This window comes from Tamandua tetradactyla, chromosome 7 (genome assembly GCF_023851605.1).
Source record: "Tamandua tetradactyla isolate mTamTet1 chromosome 7, mTamTet1.pri, whole genome shotgun sequence".
NCBI lineage: Eukaryota > Metazoa > Chordata > Mammalia > Pilosa > Myrmecophagidae > Tamandua > Tamandua tetradactyla.
This window is the reverse complement of record NC_135333.1, coordinates 56882956-56905700: the sequence shown is the minus strand read 5'-3', so window position 1 is coordinate 56905700 and position 22745 is coordinate 56882956. Positions and strand designations below refer to the sequence as shown.

Here is a 22745-nt window from a genome sequence, read left to right as displayed (position 1 = left end):
TCTAAGTGCTAACCATGGGTTTCCCTGTCTTCTGCAATCTCAAAGATAAGGATTAGTTGAGAGAAAGAGGTTTAAGAACTTACTACGTTCACAGTGCCTCCATCTTTCGGTTTGGAGATTTTAATGTCCATGATTTCACTTGGCATTTGAAGAAATTTCTTGCTATCAGCACTGACTTTTCTTAATGAAATCTTTATTTCTGGGAAGCTATTGACCTTTACATGTTCATCTCTCTGCAATCTCTCTTTTTCAAATTTTTCTCCTCTGTCTTGCACAAGTCATTAGTGTAAACTACTTTTAAAACTGGAATATTCTCCCCACCTTCCATCCGCCTTCCCTTTCACCTGGCTCTGTGAAGCCTCTCGGCTAGAGTGAATTCCTACTGAGCAGGGCCTGAGAACTGTTACGTGAGTTCGTCCCATTGGGGGTGCGGGTGGGTAGGGAACCAGTCCTACTTCAGAAAATATGGACACACTGGAGATAAAGAGAAGGGCAAGGGAGATCCTGAGCTGCATTGGAAACAGGTACATTTACCATGGGAGGCCAGCAGCTAGCTGTGGGAAAGCAAAGGAAATGAGAATCTGCTTCCCAAGCACCCTGAGTCATCTAGTTTAATGGGGAGATCGGTGTCAGCACATGAAGCAGGGTGAATGCTGTGGGAGAGAATTAGCTTTGATTAGAAGCAGCTGGGAGCAGAGAGTGACCCCCCCCCCCCCCACGCCTCAGGTCCTCAAACAAAGGAACAGGCGAACTGGTAAAATACAGTCTTACAAGCTCAACTTCATTGTTCAGCTAAAATAACTGTTGATAGTGTATATAGTTAGGTAGTTTACGGTTCAGCTAAGATAATTGGAAGACAAATATTAGGAGGGGAAAAAGTAGTAACCTATGCAAACTAACTAGCGTCAAACCTGAGAATAATGAAATCCAGGACTAGTCATAGCAGCATGGATTTGTTTGGGACCAATAGTATCTGGCAAATTCAATAGCTTGCTTCTTTAAAAGAAATGCATGCACATATCCATGCACACACGAGCCACTAGAATGAAAGGTTTAAGGGGAACACAGCATATGTTATCTATTTGGGATTTACTAAAGCACTTGATAACAATGTCCCATGAAATTTTACTTGCAAAACAAGTTCAAATTGGCTGGAAGAGAACTCTGATACAGATTGGAAACTGGCTCCAAGACCATAAAACAAGGGTCATGGGACTGATAAATAAATGGCAGCATAAATAGCTGAAGGAAGGTATTTAGCAGACTGTCCCAGGGGTTACCGTGAGGACTGAGTTTATTAAAAATCTTTATCAGTGGGGTGGAAGAACCAGTCAACATGATGCACAGGAATTCTTCCAGGGACACTAAATTAGCGAGTGTTAGAGACAGCACAGAAGATCAAGGTCTAGGATAAAAGAAGAGGTTAGAAGTGTGTATGAGGAGAAGGAAGGAAAAAGCATATTGCTGATCTGTAGACCACTGGGCTGTGCAGTCCTATAAAGGTGACAACAAAAGCAGGATGGTAGAGAACAGCCCTGGAGAGAGAGGAAACAACAAATGAGGGATAATTGGGGGATGCTGTTTGGTGGTCAACAAAGAAAGATATAAGTTTTTTGAGGCCTGGAGTTTATAAAATTTGGGAGGCCATCTTTAAGAGAAAGACAAAACATGATGAATTTTCAATGAGGTATAGGGTCTTGAAAGGAACATGAGTAAATGAGGGGCCCAGAAGTTTAAGCTTAATGAGCTTAGTGGTTAATCTGCATGTCATGGCCAAGCCTAGCACTAATCAAAGATTTTCTCTTCTTGGTTTGGATAAGAGGAGTAGAGATGGACAGGGTGGGCTGAGCAGTTCACTAGTTGGAGACAATTGAAATCTAAGTGAATTCAAAAGCAAGAGACAAAGATTACCTGGCTGTGTGTAAACTGCTTGAAGGCATGGAAGAGGAATAGGATGAAACTTGAAATAGGATAGAATCAGAAGGAAAAGAGAAGGAATAAGACTTGGCCTGTGTCCTGAGGGGAGCTGAAGGCTTGGAATGATCCACTTAGTATGCATTAGTAAGGAGCAAATTGTTTTCTTAACATAGGCGCCCAAATAATTTAAACTTACATCTATTATAACAATTTTTCTGCTCTACCTAAGTACTTGTTTATAGAGTTAGTGATTGAGTTCTTTGAGGAAGAGCCTCCAAAGGGCTATCAAGTAGAATTTCAATTTTCTTTCATGTGTCTGAATTGGGCTAAGTGCTCATTGATCTTGTTTCCACTTCTGATTACACAGAAAGGCCAAAATCTCCACCTCTCTTGCAGTTACACTGGTGCCAATTTCTGGCCGATGGAATAAGAAAGAAGTGATGTATGTCAGGAACAACCCAGCAAGATCATGTCAAAGATGGAGGCATTGCAAGATGGAAGGAATAACAGATTTCTGAAGCCCTGCTTGGAAGAAAACCAATCAGGAGAGCTGTCTAACCCAGGTCGGGCAATAGCATGAACAAGAAGTAAACCATTATTGAATTATGCCATGGAAATTTGTTATAGCAGCTAATGTGACTTATCATAACCAAGAAATTGAAATGAAAAAAATGAGTTGCTTTGGCATCATTTAATCTACCTGGATTTTTATTTCATCACCTATTTCAAGAGAAAAATGAAATTATAGTCTCAGTACCAATTATTTTGTAAGCATTCCTGTTCTGTACTGAACATCAGGATTCATCTAGTATTGGTGAGGTGCTTTAATATTTATTTAATTAGTTAGTTAGTTCAAGGGTCACAGAGTTAAGTCGGAAAATCAAATTGATAATCAAATATGTAAAATAATTATATCTATCGGTGTTTCCTAAGGAAAATCTAGGCTCAGAATAAGGTTTCTTGGTAAACAATAGTACATTTCCAGTCCTATGTACAAGTAAGTTTGTCTCTGAGGAAGGAAACAAAGATAGGGAACTCTAGAAAAGCATACAGGAGAAGGTAGTTTAGAAACAAATTCAAAATTTCTGGAGAGATTCAGGATGGAAGACATTCGGGGGGGGGGATACTTTAAATGAAAAGGGCAAGTAGATTGAAGAATTGGAAGTGAGAGAGGGATCATGCAGAGGCACCCAAAGCAGAAGCGCTGGTACAGAACTATTTCGAACAAGAAGGACTTCCATGTACAGCAGTGAAAAACATACATTAGCAGGTAAATTAAGACTTTAGAACCATAGAGGAAAATTGAGGTGAAGAAACGTGCATGTATGTCAGTTTAATGCCATGTCTTAAGAGGAGGGGGGTTTTGAAACTAGAGTGTGCCGTCCAAATAGATCTTCCTAAGAAAAGTACAAATGCAACATCAGGGGCTGGGAATGTCAGGGTAGGTTAATGACTCTTGCTTCTGACATGTGTTGTGGCTCAATGAAATTCTGAATGATCTGCCAGGACTAGGCCTGAGGGAAGGAACGGCTAATAGGTAAATGCTTGGGGGCAGTTAGTGTGGGAAGACCAGGTCCTTGCTGAAGTTGCGGAGGACATTTGGACTGGAAAGTGGGTGCTCTAAGACAACGCTTCCCGAAGCACATTCCACTGCTGGAAGTTAGTAGGAATTACAAGGATATATTTAGGTTATACCATTTGAAATTGCTGTTTCTATAGGTGAAAAAAAAACTGGTCAAATTTGGCAGTTTGATAAAGTTCAACCTAGCTGGTGAAAATGAGTCTTGATGTAATATCTAACAGAGGAGTTGGTGTGTGATAGAAAAAAAGCTTTATCTTTATCCTTTGAGCAAGGCCAAGGTGTGGCCAAGGAAACAGAAATAGTGAATGGTCTTCCTTTTCTCTCCAAGGAAGGAATAGCTTAAAGAAATTAGAGCTGTCAGCAACTGGGTCCCTGTAGCCCTGGGTCCCATCATAGGGAGTTTGTCTGGTTTGTCCAGGGCAACCACCTCTCTGCGGCCACTGGGACAATGCACTGGAGCAGAGGCAGGAGCTGCAACCCCATTTGCTTAATCTTGCCCCTGTTCAAAAGAGCCTCAGCTTTGTTCTCTGCGGTTATTGGTCCCTCCAGTTCCCAGTTTCCTCCCCACCTAGTCTTCAGCTTATAAGCGCACTTATAAGGCTGTGATATAACTCTTTGCAATAGCAGTTCATGGGTGATAGGCTAAAGGAATAAAAATTTAGGATAACTTTGGGTTAATGAGATTTTACTTTGCATAATTTAATTTCGAATAAGGATGGGGATGTGCTAGACTTCCTTACTTGATCAAAACTTTTTTTACTCCCATATTAGGGCTGTATGAGACACATTTCAGAGACGCTGCTCTAAGGCTTCATGAAGCAAGCTTTCTTCAGCTCACCCTGAAAGTACAAAAAGGAATGCTGACAGCAATGCTGGTCTCTAGACAGTCAGTGTTCCATGGGTTGAGTAGCAGGCATAGCAGTCTCCTGTTAGAGTGCTGCAGTATTGCCTTACAGTGCTGTGGTGGCGTAGAGTTGTTTGTACCCCAGAAAAACATGTTCTTAAACTTAATCCATTCCTGTGGGTGTGGACACATTGTAAATAAGATCTTTTGAAGCAGTTCCTTCAGTTAAGGTGTGTTCTAGTTTGCTAGCTTCCAGGATGCAACATATCAGAAATGAAATGGCTTTTAAAAGGGGAATTTAATAGTTACTAGTTTAAGATGTCCCTATTAAAACAAGTCTATAGAAATGTCCAATTTAAAGCATCCAGGGAAAGATATATTGGTTCAAGAAGGCCAATGATATTTAATGTTTTTCTCTCAGCTGGAAGAGTACATGGAGAACATGCCGAGCATGGCGAACACGGCAGTGTCAGCTGCTTTCTTATGGCTCTACAAAAAGGGCTTTCTCCAAAATGTTTCCTCTTTTAAAGGATTAATGGGTGGAGTCACGACTCCATGGAAGCTATCTGATCAAACGTTAATCATCCACAATTGGGTGGGTCACATCTCCATGGGAACAATCAAAATCCTCCCACCCAGAAATATTGAATGAGGATTAAAGGACATGGCTTTTCCAGGGTCCACCACAGATTCAAAATGGCACAAGGTGTGACCCAACTCAATCAGAATGGGTCTTAATCTTATTATTGGAGTCCTTTATAAGCAGAATGAAATGAAATTCAGATAGAGAAAGCAAGCCATGGGAAACAAGAAGCTGAAGGTCAACGAAAACTGAAAGAGAAGGAAGAGGCCAGGATAGGCTGCCCCATACATTTCCATATGACATAGTAGCCCAGGACTGAGGATCACGGAGAGCCAGCCCCAGAATGCCAGTCTTTGGAAGAAAGCATTGCCTTTACGAGGGCTTGATTTAGATTTTTTCTTAGCCCCGAAACTGTGAACTAAATAAATACCCATTGTTTAAGCCAACCCATTTCACGGTATTTGCTTGAGCAGCCAAGGAAATGAAAACAAGTGCTGAGTGTAAACTGCTAACTGAAAATAAATGTCAGAGCATTTGGCTAACGTAGAGTATTGCGTTCATGCTAGAACATAGTGTCTTTGCATTAGGATGAATACCATCTGGCCCTGCTATTTTCCTGCTTGCCTTCCCATAACAATGAAGCTAAAAGAGGTCTTTACCCTTCACTTCTTTATTGCATTTATATACATGGTGATATATGGACAACCTCTGAAGATCTGGTAAGACACTCATCTCTACTGTCTGCCCTTCTCTATTCTTTTCCTTTAACTACCACCTCACTCTTCTATTCTGCCTTTTGTCACTTCAGAAAGTATCCATAAAGATGCCATGGTTGTTCTGAATTGCTAGAGCAGTTTCTTAATTATGGAAATAAAAGTGGGAAAAAAACAACTCTTGTCCTTGCTGTTTTTTATTATCTCTTCCTCTCATTCATTTCCTATTCCTATCACCAGTATTTAGCTGTGTGGGATGCTCGAGATTTGTGGTAAACAAGATGGATAGAGTCCTGAACTTCCAGAGCTTGCAGCATTGGGATTGTTTTAAGATCTGCCCAAATCAGGGACAGCCCCCTCATTCAGATAGATTAATATGATTCTTTAGTTCAGAATTCCAAGAGGCAGAGACCAATCGAAAGAGTTCCCTATCCCTTTATTGCTAAGTTCATTGCTAAGCAATTTTCAGGCATTGATTGCCCTTATATTTAAAAGTTCATTGCTAAGCATTTTTCAGGTATTATTCACCCTGATTTCAGTCCTCTACTGAAGTTGATGTTTGATTTTTTTCTTGGTCCAAACAGTCTTGGACCCCAGAACTGGCGTGGTTTACTTGCTGGCCGTGTTATTTTGATGCCAATGCACAGCTAAGCAGTCAGGTGGCCCTGCCAATGAGATTGTGTTCTCAATTATTATTACTTAGAGCAAAAATTATAGTGCCCCTGACATTCAATCAGCTACCTTACCTCATATAGTGCAGGTTTCTCCAAATTATCTCTCCAATGGAAATGTCTTAAAAAATTAACTCAAAATAAACATGCTTTCTACATGATGATCAACTTTCCATAGGAAATAGGTTTGTTGTACGCTCTTTTCCGTGAGATAGACAGTGCTTTATCTCTGAAGAGGAGCATACATTTTGTATCAAACTTAAGAATAATCATGAAAGTCTACTGGTTGCATTGGATTCCCATGAGAAGGAGCAATCTGTGCATGTAACTATCACAGGAGACCCAGGCTCTCTGTGGAGAAGATTTTTCCATGAATGTTTCATAATAAGGTGAAAGTACACAAATAAACAGGCTACTGTGAGAAGTGTGATAAATGATGGGGATGTATAAGGTGCTGGTGGGTGGGGTGAGGAGACCATCTCACCAGTCCTGGAGAGTACCAGGAAATCTTCTGGGAGAAGTAACACTTGAGCTTAATCCATATAAAGCTGGAGTCAGAGGGGACCTGGGAGACAGTATGAGGAAATGGTTTAGGCTACTTAGCAGGTGCCAAGGCCTGAAGGGAGGAAGGAGTTTCTGGTGTTTATGAAGACCCAAAAGTGGTTCTGCATGTCAAGAGCACAGGATGTGAGGCGGGAAAGACAAAACATGAGGATGAAGAGGAAAGTAAGGGGCTTTGAAAGCTATGTTGAGGAATACTTACTTTATCCTGATTGTAATGGGACCATGAAAAGGCTTAAGCAGGGGAATATTATTATGTGAATTGAGCATCATAAAGATCATCTGGCTACTGGGTAGAAAGTGGATGCAAGGGAGAAAAGAGAAAAATAGATTACATTGGAGGTGGTAGCAGAGAACCAGATATGAGATGATAGTTGCCCAGAATGGAGGAAAGATGGAAGAAAAAGTGAATATATTTTAAAAATAAGAAGGGATGGGAATAGGTGCTCAATTAAATGTGGAGGTAAAAGATAGGATTTTTTAAAAATGTCTATAATTCTTGCATTTGAAACTGGAAGGATGAAGGTGCCAATTCACAATACAGTGTTCCTAAGCTTGACTTCTTATTTCAGGGAAATCACCTACATTTCTCTTGGCAACTCAGAAGAAAAAAGAGTTATAAGTCTCCAGGACATTGCATTTCTGGTAAGATACTTGATATATGCCTATAGAAGGACTTTGAAAAAACTGAATGCCCTGGTCAGTAGAATTATTATCTTCTTACATTGCCAACTCTTCAGATCCTGGCTACATAGAAACAGATGGAAATTATAAGAAAACATCTTGGTGATGGTGAGGTGGTGACCTAGGGTGTGCAGCTCAAGTTTGAGCAACATTCCAGTTCAGTTTTCAGAGAAACCCAATGATCTAGGTAATTATGTGCATCTGCTTGACACACCCAAGCAAAGTTCCTCCACCATAGAGAGTCTGGAGTCCAGTTTGATTCTGGATGATGCTGAGTTTGTTGAAGTCAAGCTGTAAGCTGAAAACTGCCTGAAACTACAAAAGAGGTGGACAAAAAGCAACAGCCAGAAGACGGTTTGGAAGGAACTGGCTTCAGCCCAATGGACCTGGGGATGTTTGGAAATTTTGCTTTTTCCACTGAAGAGCTTGGAATTACAAACCTCTTTGGACCAGTTGTTCCCTTCAAATCTGCAAAACTGGCTTGGACATTACTGGCGAATAGACTTTTCTTGTCAAACTGTCATTATATTCTGCTTCCAGCTGAGCTGGAAACACCCAAAGAAATGCTTTCTCTTGCAGCATTCTGTATAATTTTATTCTGTGTGGATTCCCCATCATGTATAAGGAAAATAAATCGCTTTCCTGAGAGCAGTGTGCTCGTGGTGTATAACTATAATCAGTCTCAATCCTTTTGAGTTTCGCCTGCTTGTCTTTTCATTCCAGTCAGAGGTGCCGGGTTCTCACGGTGCCCTCTTTTTTTAGTGTATTGATCTTGGTCTATAGCATCTGGCTTGATAAACGTAAAAATCTTGTGTTTATCATCTGCCAGGTTTTTGTTGTGAGTTTTACTTTTTTTTTTTTCCTTTACAAGCTGTTCAAGTGTTCTAGCTAGAGAGACCAGATGGTTTTTCTATCCCCTTGATATTTCCTTCACATGCATAATTGTACCGAGATGTTCTAAGGCTGGACCAAGATAGTATAGTTTCTATAGCTACCCTGGTTAGCCTCCTTGCATTTCTGCCTTTGCCAGCATGAGAGAATATTCAATTTATCAAAGTCTGGAAACCACTTAAAATAAATAGCCCTATGTGTTTGGAAATCATGTGGGGAAACCCCCAGGTTTCAAGTAACCATTAATAAATAATTACCCTTTTGTTAATGCATCCTGCCAATTCCATGATAAGGAATGTTGATGGTTGGCTTAGCAGTTTGTGAATGTAGCCTTGAGTTTATTAGAATGTGCTTGTCTGGTAATCCCCACAGATATAAGCTTCTAGAGAGCACGTGCAAAGCATGCTGTCCCCACACTGTATAAAGTACTTGGTGCCTAGTTAAAAAATATGAAGACAAAGATTTCCTGTAAAGCTTTAGGCCAGAGCTAAGTGCATAGATGCCCAGTAAAGATTTACTAGCTGATTGTGAATTCCTGACTGGTGATAATGGGAGGTCAAATTTTTTTTTTTTTAGGATTTTTATTGTTAAATATAACAAATATACAAAGAAAAAAAAAGAACTGATTTCCAAAGTACACTTCAATAAGTAGATACAGAACAGATACAGAACCAAGAACAGAATGTTAAGGGCTACCATTCCACTATTTCAGATTTTTCCTTCTAGCTACACCAAAACCCTGGAGGTTGGAAGAAATAATTTTTTTCTTTTTTGTAAAAAACAACATATGAACTAAAAAGCCATACATTTCAAAGCACATCACAAAGATTAGTTGTAGAAGAGATTTCAGAGCCTGGTATGGGTTACAATTCCACAATATTAGGTTTTTACTTCTAGCTGCTCTAAGATATTGGAGACTAAAAGAAATATCAATGTATTGATTCAGCAATCATACTCACTTGTTAAACTCGACCTCTCTGTCTAACTCCACCATCACCTTTGAGCATTCTCCAGTAGGGGAGGTCATTTTTGATCCAGGAGAATGAGAGGATACAAATAGACCAGCCCAACACAGTCTTCTCAGTGGTACTGATAACATTTTTTCTTTTGAGGATGACAAGAAGTTTATTTGAGGTAACATATATGAAATATAAGAGGGGAAAACAGGATTTGGCAAGGAGAGTCTTCAGACCTTAATGCAGATCTGACACCTTTTCTACGATTGTCACAGCCACAGCCCGCTGACCACCACTGAGGGTCCTCTTCACATGTCAAAATGGTTTCCCAAATGGTGGAGGTGGAGGAGTGGCTAAAGCCCGAGAGTTTCAGAGGTAGCCCATATCTCAGCATTGGTGTCTGAGGTCTCCCATGGGGTGGTGTATCTCGTGTGATCGAGAGGAAAGAGGGAGCCCTTCTGTAGCTGCATTAACCTCTCCATGGAGGGTTCTGCTTGGCAGGTCGTCTGGCCATTGGTGTCTTCATGCCACAACCCTCTTATGACTTCTTATTTTGAATTATTTCCAATCAAGTCCTTATTGTTTACATTCTGATGTCTCTCATTATCCAGAGTAGCTCATGCACACTGAAGGATGTCACCCCATATTTCATTCCTCCCTTCAAGCATTTTGATGTTAACCTTGCAATATATATCTCATATGTATATATATGGGATGTTAAGGATTTATATATATATGGTTTTATGGCTTGATAGGTATGTGTGTATATATGAGGCCTTATGGCGAGGATAGTGCCCCAGATGAAAAATGGCAATTAAATTAATTCCAGCAATTCCAAATTAGATAGTGATAATGATAGGCTTCCAAGGGATTCTGCAAAAAATCAGGACTAGGATGAAAATTGTCAGGCAGAATTACAGCATGATTGAATGGGAAGCATCGGTCTTCATTTTTTTATTCATGAATTGCTTGAATTTAATCCTTTGTGAAATTCCCCAAACTACACTCAACACCTGAGTTTGGGTGACCCGGAGGCCAGAGCAGAAGGAGCCAGAAGAATGTCCCAGGCACCGACATGTCCTGGTCCCCACAGGGGTGCTGGGGGCACTGGTGAAGGGGAGGGGCCCTGCCAGGCAGGATCTGGGATGTGTTGGCCAGGACCAGGGCTGTGGTTTGTGTGTGTGGAAGGGGAGGAGGGTGGATACTCTTGGGTCTCTAGAAGGGAGTGGCAGGTGGGAGGGTGGGGTAGGATGTTAGGGGAAAGGGCGTGGGGGTAGGGAAGGGTGGAAGGGGGTTGCTGATAGCATTTTATGGGCTAAAATATCCAGGTGTTCTGGACCAAGAAAGAGTTTAGTTGTCAATTAGTAAAAAATAAGTAAACAGGCTCTCAGAGTAGTGCTCAGCAATTGACAAGCAGGCATCTCAACACTTTAGTTGTATCAATTACTTTCAGCCAAAGACCACCAAAGACAGTAGTTGAACAAGTTGAGTGTATTTCTCCTTTCTAATACAGAGAATCCACACCATCAGGAAATGAGAAACACTAAATATAAGAGGGTGTTAGAACGTAGATACAGGATTATTGCTTTGGTTGGGTGGTTTGGCGAAGGGTATAAGGGAGTGGAAGTTTGCTCTCGATCGGACTGTCAGAAAACGGGTAATTCCAAGAGTGGGTATCTCAATTAATATTATCTATAGGAAGGACAGATTAAAGCAAGGATAAAGCTGTAACTGGGAAAGATGCAGCAATCCGTCATTTAACATGGTTGGTATTGGATGTGTTGCGCGGTGACCTTGTCTGAGGCAGCTGTTCTGTGAAATTGTTTATGTGCAACTGGAGAACAAAATGGCTCAGTTGTAAGCATTAGATCAGTTTATGAGAACACTGAGGCCTGGATATAAGGTCAGATCAACTTCTGGACATCAGGGCAGGAAGACTTGTTTCCTTTCTCAGATGTTATCGGAGAAGTTAGGAGAAGCACTGGAGGCCCTATTTCTCATTTCACCATGCCTAGCACTCTCTGGCTTAGAGAAGTGATTTCAATAAGACTGCCCCAATCTCGGACAACCATTACCACTCTTCTCCTTCTCTTTCTCAGGTAAGATAGACTGGCCTTCAGTTAAGGGCAGAACAGAGAAGCTCCTCTGCACACACGAAAGCAGCAATCTGCCTAGGGTGCTGTCTATTTATTGTTTAAGAGTCAAAATAAGAGTTTAAGGGTCAAAAAACCCATCCCTCCTCTCAATGGGTTTACATGAGCTGGAAATAAAACAATTTTAAGACTTGGGCAAGTAAGGGTATGTATTTAAAGAGTACATCCCCTGGTACCAGTTTAAAGAGAGGACAAAAGTCTCTTTTCTGACAATCACCTATCTGCGTATCTTCAATTACTAGATGCCAAATGGGGACCTACTGCAGTTCATTCTACTCACACATTTGAGCTCCAAAGTCTCAGGACATTTAAAAAAAATTCTGGTTGGGAATATATTTGGTTAAACCCAGAAGACTCTTTGAATACAGCATTGAGCTGTACACATAGTAGGAGTTAGCAGAGGTGTGTTGTTTGATTTAATTGATCAAAGTATTTTCTTGACTTAGATCAACAAGAAGAAAGAAGTGGTCTAATTTTTAAAACTCTTTAAAATCTGATTGCAGAAGTAATGTAAAAAAGATAGAATAAGCAAAAAGCAAAGAGAAAAAAAATCACCACCTAGAGACAACCACAGTTAATGGTTTGGGCATTCATTCATTCAAAAAATACTCACTTAGCAATTATCATGGGGCATATATGTTGTTAGTTGCTGGGGATACACAGACCGATGAAACACCGCCCCTGACCTCAAGGATCTCACAGTTTCATGGGGAAGACAGGAAAATGGGTAGATAATTATAAATGAGTAGATAATTAAAATACTGTTTGGTAAGTGCAATGATGGATGTACACATGGGACATTATGACCATGAGGAAGGGACCTAACGCAGATGTGGGCACGGGATTGGGCATGGTAGGGGAATAGGATGGGTGGCCACTTCCTGGGAAAGTTCCTTGTTGAGTACTTAGAAAATAAAAATACAAAAGACGAAATAAGTGTAGCTTATAATCTGAACTTTTTAAGGGGATCAGATGCCTGTTTTTCATGGATGCTCTGATTCCACTGTAAGGACATACTGCAATGTGCTCTGATATGTTTTATGGAGCTCTTTGTTAATCATCAGTAATGGGTCTATAGCAGCACTACTTCCATAACACAGTGTCCTTACTAGTCAAGCAGGTAGAGGTGGACATTTATTCACGTGATGGTTTCATGCCAAGCTCTTCAGGAGGACTTTTAAGGTCTGGATATTAAAATCAAAAGATTTGAGAGTGAGAGGGGAAATATAGGAACTCTCTGAAACTTCTGCATAATTTTTCTGTAATCCTAAAGCTGTTTTATAAAATTAAGTCTGTTTAATCCATCAACGGGCTTGTGATTCAGAGTTGTGATTATGTTTCTTCCAGCAAAATAGTTTGCTGGACATGGTGTACACACACTCCTACACACACACACACATGCGCACACAGGCTTAATAAAATCTCTGAATCTGGAGTTTCTCAGCAGGTATCAGGGAGGTTCGCTGTGGCTCTCTGTCCCTTCTGCTCCTCTCCCAACAGTCTCCATTCTAATTTTGCCTTTTTAATTGTCACTGTTCGTCAGCATCTTTTGAAAGAACCAGTCCATGGCAAATGCCCTTCGCAAGCAGGTATTAATCAAACTCCATTTGTAGAGGCAACAAAGATGAGGCAACACTGAGGATATAGTGTTTCTAAAGGGAGATAACGGTTCTAAGAGAAACCTGCAGAAAACAAGAGCCAGTCCTAAGAGTCATTTAGAAAATATAGGGGGTGGGGAATCTTATTTCAATAAAACCATCTCAAGGTATATTTAAACTTGGATCCCTGAAGGCTGCTTGTTCATAGCCCAAGCTAATTAATATAAAGGAGAAGCTTTACTTCAGAGAGAATTCTAATGAAAAGCCAAAAAAGCAATTGCAAATAAAACACACACATAGATTGCACATGGCCTCTTAGAAGACAGCGTCTCTCTCCTATGTGGTTAGCTGACAGAAATTCTTTCACGGACATGTTTTTGTGCAGATTGGATTGGCTGCTTTTGCCACAAACTCACATCAACAGCCTACAGAGTGGTATGTTTGTCCCTGGGTCTGTCAGCTCTAGAGGCATTCTGGTCCCTGTAAGTGTATTGTATTGCTGGCAAACAGGATGCTTAGGGACAACTTTGAAGTCCCTCCCATCTTTTTTCCACAGCTCCCCAAAATGATGGGCAATGACAGGGCAAAAATAAGCCCTGTGGTGCCAGAGAGAGAAATGAGACACAGACATCCTGGAGGGGTAGGAGGAGGTCAGGAAGTTGAGGAGGTGCCAGCTTTTGCCAGAGAAAGTAGAGACCAGGCCCATCTGTGGTTCTCAAAATGTGGTCCCTGGACCAGCTGTTGCATCACCTGAGACTGTTAAAAGTACAACTTCAAAGGTTGCACTTTAGACATTTTAAACCAGAAACTCTGATGGCAGGGCCGAGGGATGCGTATTTTCAAATACGCCCTAGGGGATTCTGATGCTCACTGAGGTTTGAGACCAAAGGTTAGAGACCCACCATGCTGCATCTCTGGCTCCTACCCCTGGGCAATCTTCAGGCTTGCTTAAGAATCCAGAGCCCCAGGAATTCTGACTCAGTGAATAAGACAAGGTCTCCGGGAACCTGCATTTTTAAGGGTGTTTAAAGGTGCATTTTAAGGTGATTCAGATGCTCCTTCAGGTTTTGGGAACCACTTATTGAGCTCTTTGGAATGGTTTGAAAGTGCCAAAAAGGAGTGCTCCCTGACCGTACCTTGCTTCCTGCCCACCGGCAGTTTTGCCGGGAAGGCTCATCACATTCAGTTGAGCATTTACTTGTTCTTGCCATCCTTTGTTAAAAGGTAAATTCCGTGGACTGATTCCTTTGCTCATTCATTCAATTGATCATTATCAAGTGTTCACCAGCACAGAGAGCTCTGCTAATCTACCATGGGGTGGGGAGTATAATGTGCCAGTATTCCTTCCCAGTGGGGGGCAATCTACCCACCCATAGAGGATGTGAACCTCCCCCTGCCAGAAGAAGTAACAATATGAGAACATGCCTCAAAAAAATGTCCAGGGGAAATGTTGGGCCATGGACATGTGAGTGGTATAAATGCTAAGCAGGCAGGAGGTGAGAATCTTGTCTCATGTACTCTTTGCTAGAGTGATGTGACCTTTTCCTTAGAAGAGGGACCTGGGTGCACAGGGAATGGGTGGCTCACTGGTCTGAGGAAGAGAAGAACCTGGGACTCTCTGCACGCAGGTCTTTTCTCTGTGTGGGACTCAAATTCTTCCCCCTACCTGGAGGTGCTCATAGCCCTCTGTGACCAAGCAGTCAATCCTTAACTTATCAGAAGATCAAATGTTCTCTCCTTTCAGAATACACTCTTTATCCTCACTCCCTTGGCCCTGAAAAGCAGATGTATCTTTCTCCCTTACCTGGCACCCACAGAAACATGTACAAACTTTGATTCACACTTACATTGATTTGGAGAATAGCAGGCATGAGTTTTATTCCACATGCTTAGATTTGCAAGAATAGTCATGTCATGTTCTTTTTCTAAAATCACACTTACTCTTAGTTAGATCTCATTTCACAACATTAAGGAAAATTCTCTTTTAGCTGTAGTTGGCATTTCCTTTCTTCTCCATGGCCCTGCAGAAGTCCTGGGGCCTCATGTAAAGCAGGATAGTGAGCTGAGTCCTCCATTTTCAGGCCACCATGCTCATCGCAGAAGCCTTGGTTGTTTGAGCCCAAATGGCCCTCCTTTGTAGGTGGCTCTTCTGACTCCACGCCAGACACAGCCCCTGCCATGAGGGGTGCCCAGGCTCCAGCCTTCCGGCCATCCCCTGCCAGCCGCCCAGGGAGAAGTGAGGGAGTTGGCAGCATGGACCCTGTAGAATGGTTAGATTCAGATGGAAAGAAGGGAAGAGGGAATTTCAGGTGGAAGAAGCAAAGGCTCTGAGGCTTAAATCTACCTGACCTTTTCAGGAAGCTATGAATGATGTGTGTGATTCAAGTGAAGGTTTATGTTAAAGAGAGTGCTAGATGATAGAATAACAAATGTTATTTTGGTCCAGGCTGTAAAGGCCCTTGAAATACCAGGTGTTATGGATTGAATCATGTCCCCTACAAAGACAGGCTCAAGTCCTAAATCCTGGTCCTGTGGATGTAAACTCATTTGTAAATAGGATCATCAAGGATCTATTCAGATGAGGCCAAATTGATTTAGGAAACCTTAATCTAATATGACTGGAGTCCTTATAAGAAAGGAAATTTGGACATGGTAGGAGAAGTGAGAAGGAGGGAAAAGGAGGCAGATGGCCAAGTGACAGATGCAGAGATGGAATTATGGATCACCAGCCAGCCACCACAAGCATGCTACAGACTTCAAAGAAAACATGGCCAGCTGATAACCTTGATTTTGGACTTCAAGACTTCCAAACTGTGAGATAATTCTTTCTTGCTTTTTGAAGAATAGTTGTTGTTGTTTTTTTTTTTTTTTTTTTTTTTTGCATAGGCAGGCTCCAAGAATCAAACCAGAGTCTCTGGCATGGCAGGCAAGAATTCTACCTGCTGAACTACTGTCACACTGCCCTTACATTCTTGTTTTTAAAGCCAACCAGTGGGTGTGTTTGTTACAGCAGCTCTGACAAACTAAAACACCAGGATATAAGAATTATAATCCGTGAAAGGGATACTGCTTTGTCAGATACACACACGCCTGACCTAATCAATGGGGTGATTCAGGGCAGACTGAGATTGTGGGAGCTGAGGAGTGCTGCCATAAGAGGGTGAAAGGTGGTAAGCGGATGATATCTATGACTTTGTATGCACCAAAAATATGCCAGGTACTCTTCTAAAAGACATGTGTGTTTTAAACCCCTAATACCCTTAAGAGTTCAGAGCTCTTATACCATTTTATTGATGAGGAGATTGAAACTAAGGAACTTGCCCTTGGTCATATCATCAATGAACAATAGAGCTTGGATTTGAACCCCAGGCCTTCTGGCTATACAGCTGTGCACTCACCGCTATGCTATGCTGCCCCCTACTTCACCTACTGGAGTAGGATATCACTAGATGGTGAATAGAATGGCTCATCTCCAGCCAAAGCCTTAGTAAGACATGGGCTGCAGTGTTCCTTCTATAGAGCTACAAAGGAGCCAGTTCCAGCCCGGTTGCCCACCACTGCCACAATGATGTATGGAGATACTGAGCCAGGTCCCACGGCCGAGAGGGGGTAGCATGCCTCATCTGCAGTAGCTTGAGAGTAAGAGGAAGGAGCAACACTTTGCCATTCTAACCTCTCAATCCTGGAAGAGGAAGAAGGAGGTCTTATGAGTAAAGGGCTCCATTATTATATGACCATTGAGACAAAAATAACCCCTTCAAGTGGCATAACATGAATAGCTGTGAAGAATGTTTAAGTAACTGACCTCCTGCTTGGTTGTACGTTCTAAAATGGCAGGTGTTTTAGTGTTCTGGGCAGGTTAAGCAAATGGGTCAGTTTAAACAATGGGAAGATATTTACTCATGGTTTTGAGGTGAAGAGAAAGCCCACATCAAGGCATCATCAAGGTGGCGCTTTCTCCCTGAAGACTGTGGCATTCTGGACCTGGCTTCCCACAGTCCTTGCTCCTTGGCTTGTCCCATGGTGGCATCTTCTGGTCTCTCCTTTCTCTTCCAGGTTCTGTTGATGTTCAGCTTCCAGCTGCTCCCTCTGACTTTCTTTCTCTTTTGGTCTGAACTTCATTTTGCTTATAAAGGACTCCAGTTATAGGATTAAGACCCATCCTGGGCCATACCTTAACTGAAGTAGCCTCATCCAAAGGTCCTACTTGCAATGGGTTCACACCCACAGGAATGGATTAAGTTTAAGAACATGTGTTTCTGGGGTGTATACAGCTCCAAACCACCACAGCAGGAAACACTGAATCCACCATGTGTAGCACCTGCATGCATTATGTACTACGAAAATGAGGTGTAAAGGGTTTAAATAAATTTCTCAAGTCCCCCATAGTTAATGAGTGAACATTGGGATTCAAGAGAGTCTTTGGATGCTAATGCCAAAGCAAGTGGCTCTTTAACTGCCAAGTTGTTTTGTCTCCCAACATTAAATAATATTCATTAGAATGAATTTATAAAGCTCCCATAATGGTCAACCCTCCAAGAGTAATTCTAGGGACACAATGTAGAGGCTAAGATCATAAAAAGATAGATCGTGCACTGGCTCTAATTCTTCATTGCTCCTTATCTACATTCTTTGCTAGTGATTTTTTCCCCACTCCTTGACTCTGGTTTGGCCATGAGACTTCTTTTGCACAATAGGATGAAAGAGCCAGGTCCCGAAGCAGACTAAGGACTTGTGTGTTTCCCATGAACATTTGTACGTCTTCCATCATCATCAGAAGGACATGCACTGGCCAGTCCACCTGTCTCAGGGAAAAATGAGACTCAAACTGAGCAGAGCCACCTCTAACTGCATATGCAACCTAGATCAGCTGACATGTGTTCATGACATGTCTCCATGACAATAAATTAGTGCTGTCTTATGCCATTATGTTTCTGGGTAACTTGTTACGTTGCATCTTTGTGGCAGGAGCTAACTGATACAGAGGTTGTTTGAGTTAAGGGATATGGCCCCAAATTGACCTCTATCTTTTACTAGTTTGGGCCATTGTTCAAACTTTCTAAGCCACAAGGTCTGCCATGAAGGATGAGGAAATAAAAGTGCTTACCCATGAAAAAGTTTTGTATTTGTGTGAGCCAATTAGGTGAGATAACGTCGCTAAAATGCTTAACACAGCGCAGAGCACAAATCATCATATGTGTGCTATTACAGTAGTGGACATATGCCTAGTAAAATGCCCAGAAGGTTTGTGTCCATTGATTGGCTGTTTCTATCACATTCAGGTTTTACAAATTAAATGTGATAAAAGTGACATGGATGTGTTTGTTCAGCAGCATTAACTTACAAACACTGAGCATTCTCAGCCTAGGAGAGTGGCGTAAGTGTACACCCACTGACAAATGTGTGTTTATTGTGACTAGAATATGAACAGAATCCTCAGAGATGAGGAATATCTCTCTTTCTCAAGATTCTGCCTTATGCCTTTCTCTAGATTCCATCATTGCACGGAGTTTGGCACTGCATTTCTTGGAGCTAAGAATCTTTAAAAGAAAAACGATATCAGGAAACACTGGCATGTCTCCCAGCCCTTATTACGTTGGTAAGCATGTCTTTCCGGAGCTTTTCTGTGTTTGCAGAATTGTGGTGAATCATCTTCCCAGAGCAGAAGTACTGTGTGCTCCAGAATCTCCCCACACTTTGGTCTGTGTGTTCCAGTGTCCCAGCAGCCTGATGTGATGAGATAGAATAAATGGTGGCAGTTTCTGCCCAGGACTATGCCACGTTTTGATTCATTTGGGCAACTCCTTCAGCAAGTTCCCAGAAACAGGCCGTGGAGTGGTCGCTTTTCAGCCTGCGAGGTTCTCAATTGCAAGCCACACAAAGAAAGGAGGAGGGGGCTGCTGGTATTTACTGAAGCTTATAAAACTGTCAGCAAATCAACCACTTACGCTTGGGCTGCCCGGCTGCCGTGTTTTACAGTGCTGAAGTCAGCATCTTGATTCAGCTGCATAAATAATCTCCGGGAGTCTTGCAGAAGCCTAGACTGGGGGTGGTGGTGGGGGGTGGTGAGGGGGCGCAGGGGAATCTGTCAGGACGCGAATATGAATATGGGCAGAAGGGACACACGACACACCAAGCCCCGGACTTCCAACTCCGCCACAGTAGGGATCAGGCTTTTTTCTTTCTTTCTTTCTTCCTTTTTTTAATTCTTTAAATTATTTCTAAATCCTACATTAACTCTGTCATGCATGTAATTGATTCTTAGCAATTGTTAGCCAAATGACTGAAGTATTTAGAAATCTGATTGACGTTTAGGCACCTCTGTCTCAGTCTCTCTCTCTCTTTCTCAACATTGTTATTTCTAATTATAATTTATTTTCTTTTTTTTCAATTTTCCTAACCAGATCAGACATCTGACTTTCAAATCTAGTAATCCCTTTATATCTTTGGTCGATGCTAAGAAGCCCAAATTATTATTTTTTTGCCTAAATTGCTTGCAGAATAATTTGCATAAAATAAGGCTATTCCCAATCTCAGAAGTGCCTCCCATCCTCTTATTTCAGCAATAGCGAAAGCCCACATGCCGACAAGCAGCTGTCACACCGGCCTCCTCACTTGTGCCCTCCTCTGGGCCGCAGCCCAGGTTAAGATAAGGGAAAATTCCATCACACACAAGGGCAGTGGTGGGTTCTGAGCGGGATGAGTAGAGCGCTGCTCTTTCTTATGAAGACAGATCTGGACCAGCGAGCGGCATAGAGGTGGACCGTGCAGATCCCACTCTGGCTCGGGGGCTGCTGCTGTGTGGGTGATGATACGCAATATATTCAGTCTCAAAGGTGCTGTATTTAGCATCTAAAATGTGCATAAAGAGGACCGCAGATATAACTGAATAGAGGAAAAGATCAAGGCATAAAGATTCAGTGTGCCTTCTTGTTGCTGGTGGGAGAGCAAGTTACCTGCCTGGGTGCAGAGCCCTAAGTCAGGTCCGCAGGCTGCAGGCCAAGGTACCCCCTGAATGGCACAGCTGACCTTACAGGTGCACGGGCATGCAGGCATTTTGTCTTGAATTAATTCCGACCGTTGCTCTGTAATGTATGTGGTCATACTGAGCCTGGGCAAGGCTCCTTTCTCCCTCTGGCTTCCATTGTCTTAATTATTTTCTGTATTAACCATGTGGTAACCTTGGCACCATGTAAGATATAACTTCTAGAATTTTCTCTCTATCCTCTCAGGGATAATATGGATATAAGGTAGAACACCTGTGCCCTTTATAACCAGTATAACCACACCAGGGGAGGGTGATGGAGGCAGGGGTGGGGTAGGTCAGACGTTATGAAAGAATAACAAAAAAAATACACGTGACAAAAAATACTTTGGAAGCATTAAAATCAGGATATCAGCAGATACCAATTAATACAATACAGACAGACTGTAATAATCTTAGTTCTATAAAGAAGGGTTATCCTTAAATATTCTAAAATCATAGGTTCAAAAAATAAAACCTGTGTAGTTGGAAAATATAATTATTCAAGAGCTCTCATGAGTTCAGTACTTATTTTGCTGTTGCTTAACAAAGAGCAATATAATTTAGATGATCAAAGAAAATGTTTTTCTTTTTTCATTATTACTATCCATTTCTAACAACAGTAAATTTTTAAGTCAAGAATTAGGATTTCTTGGGTGGGCCACAGTGGCTCAATGGCAGAGTTCTCGCCTGCCATGCCGGAGACCCGGGTTCAATTCCCAGTGCCTGCCCATGCAAAAAAAAAAAGAATTAGGATATCTTACAGACACATGCCTCAATACCTCAATATCATCTAAAATGAACTTCTTTTTTAATCCTCTCTGAGGTTATGTAGCATTATTTAGCAAAGTCCACGCGCTACCATTTTCAAAGAAAAATATTTCACATGTGAGAGATATTCAAGCATATATGTATCTATTCAGCTTTGAACTTTGAAAGAACAGTTTGGAAATTATATTAATATTAGCTCCCAACTGTCAGTAACAGTTATTCTGTCAGCCAGTTATTTAACAATTGAATAAAATGCATAGTCCTACCTGTCCTGGCTTTGCTTAACGTAGCACAAATAAAATTTACTTTCAAACTAACATATTACCGTAGGCAAGAGCCTGTGATTGTGGTTGTGCTGATTGTTCACAACAAAATTTCTCCAATATTTATTAGATTAAAAATTCTATCATTTGATATTAATTACTGTATTAACTAAATTCACTTTAGGGATTCATTGAACAATGTAAGTCTTCAAATCCTTTATTACAATACAGTTCTGCAAAATAATACCTGATTGTTTTTATTTGTTTTCTTTCTATCAGAATACCATGCTTAAAAAAACATTGAAAAATCACCTACTGTAGGTTAAACCAGGATTTAAAATCTCACGCTAGATCAACTTTCCTTTGCTATATTTTCTGTCATCGTAAATCTGATATTTTGAATAATATCTGATATAGAGATTGAACGATGATTTATATTAATGGCAAATGGGGAGTTGAATAAAGTGTTTTCAGATATGAATCTTACTTTCCTGAGTGTGAACTCTACATGGCTTTCTACTTGGGCAAATCTATGCCTTAAAATTGTAATTTCACTGGAAGTCACTGAAAGTATAAATACATTATGAGACAAATGAGAAAAATAATGCCTTTGACTATTTATAGTTCACTTGGCCTTTGGAAACAACAAGTTAATGTATACTATACCAGCTCTGGGGTCGTCATACTCTTCACACCTCAATAGTTTTATTTTATTGAGTCTGTGCCCTAAGACAAGGTTTTGCATTCCTATGAAATTAGAACCAGGACGCTGGATTTTAGCAAGTGTTGCCAAAACATTCATCTGCATTTCAAATTGTTTTGGAGGAGGACCACACTTTTCAAATTATGTTTCTAAGAGATTCACAGACTTTTTCTGCAGTTGTGTAGCCTAAATATGTTTTCACCAAATTTATCTAGCTTCCAATACACTCATACCCATTTTAAAATGTCACTCTTCAGAGAGTAAACAAAGTCACTCAACTGCGTTTCCTAATGGAGATCTTTTGCTTATGTCAGAGACCAGGGACTCTCTGATTAACTGAGAACCAAGCATAGTGAATGCTGTTTGGCAACAGTTAATCTACATACAGGCAAATCATTCATCAGGGTGCGCTGACATTTTCTCAGCCCACTTGCGATGTCAGGTTTTCATGTATTTTGGTTAATTTGGTTTTCACAACAGCCCTATGAACTAGGTATGCTATAGCTGTTTTATAGATGAAGAAATTGAATCTGAAGTAAAGTAGTTTGCCTGAGATCACACAGCTAGTGAGAGATGGAATCAGTCTCAAACCCAAGGCTTCAAACTCAAATCCAGGGCACTGGCCAGTCACCACTTCCAAATGAGAGCTGCTGATAGAAGGAACATGCTTATATGGATCTCGATGCAAGTGACATGGACAAGACATTGGAACCGTCCCAGTTCCACCCCTTTTTAAACAGACACTATTTACACTCTTGCAGAGTCAATGCTTCTCATTTATGCTTCTCTTGTTTGCTTTCCATTATGCATATTTTAAATACTTGTGCCTGT

The 22745-nt window shown here is 41.3% G+C and overlaps 1 long non-coding RNA gene across 1 annotated transcript; it reads left to right on the top strand.

The window, feature by feature from the left end:
• Positions 1-262: 262 nt before the first annotated feature.
• LOC143689685 (uncharacterized) lies at positions 263-8110 on the top strand. The gene is made up of 3 exons (XR_013178890.1): positions 263-407; positions 2285-2731; positions 7444-8110. It is a non-coding gene; the product is annotated as an uncharacterized LOC143689685 (long non-coding RNA).
• Positions 8111-22745: the final 14635 nt, after the last annotated feature.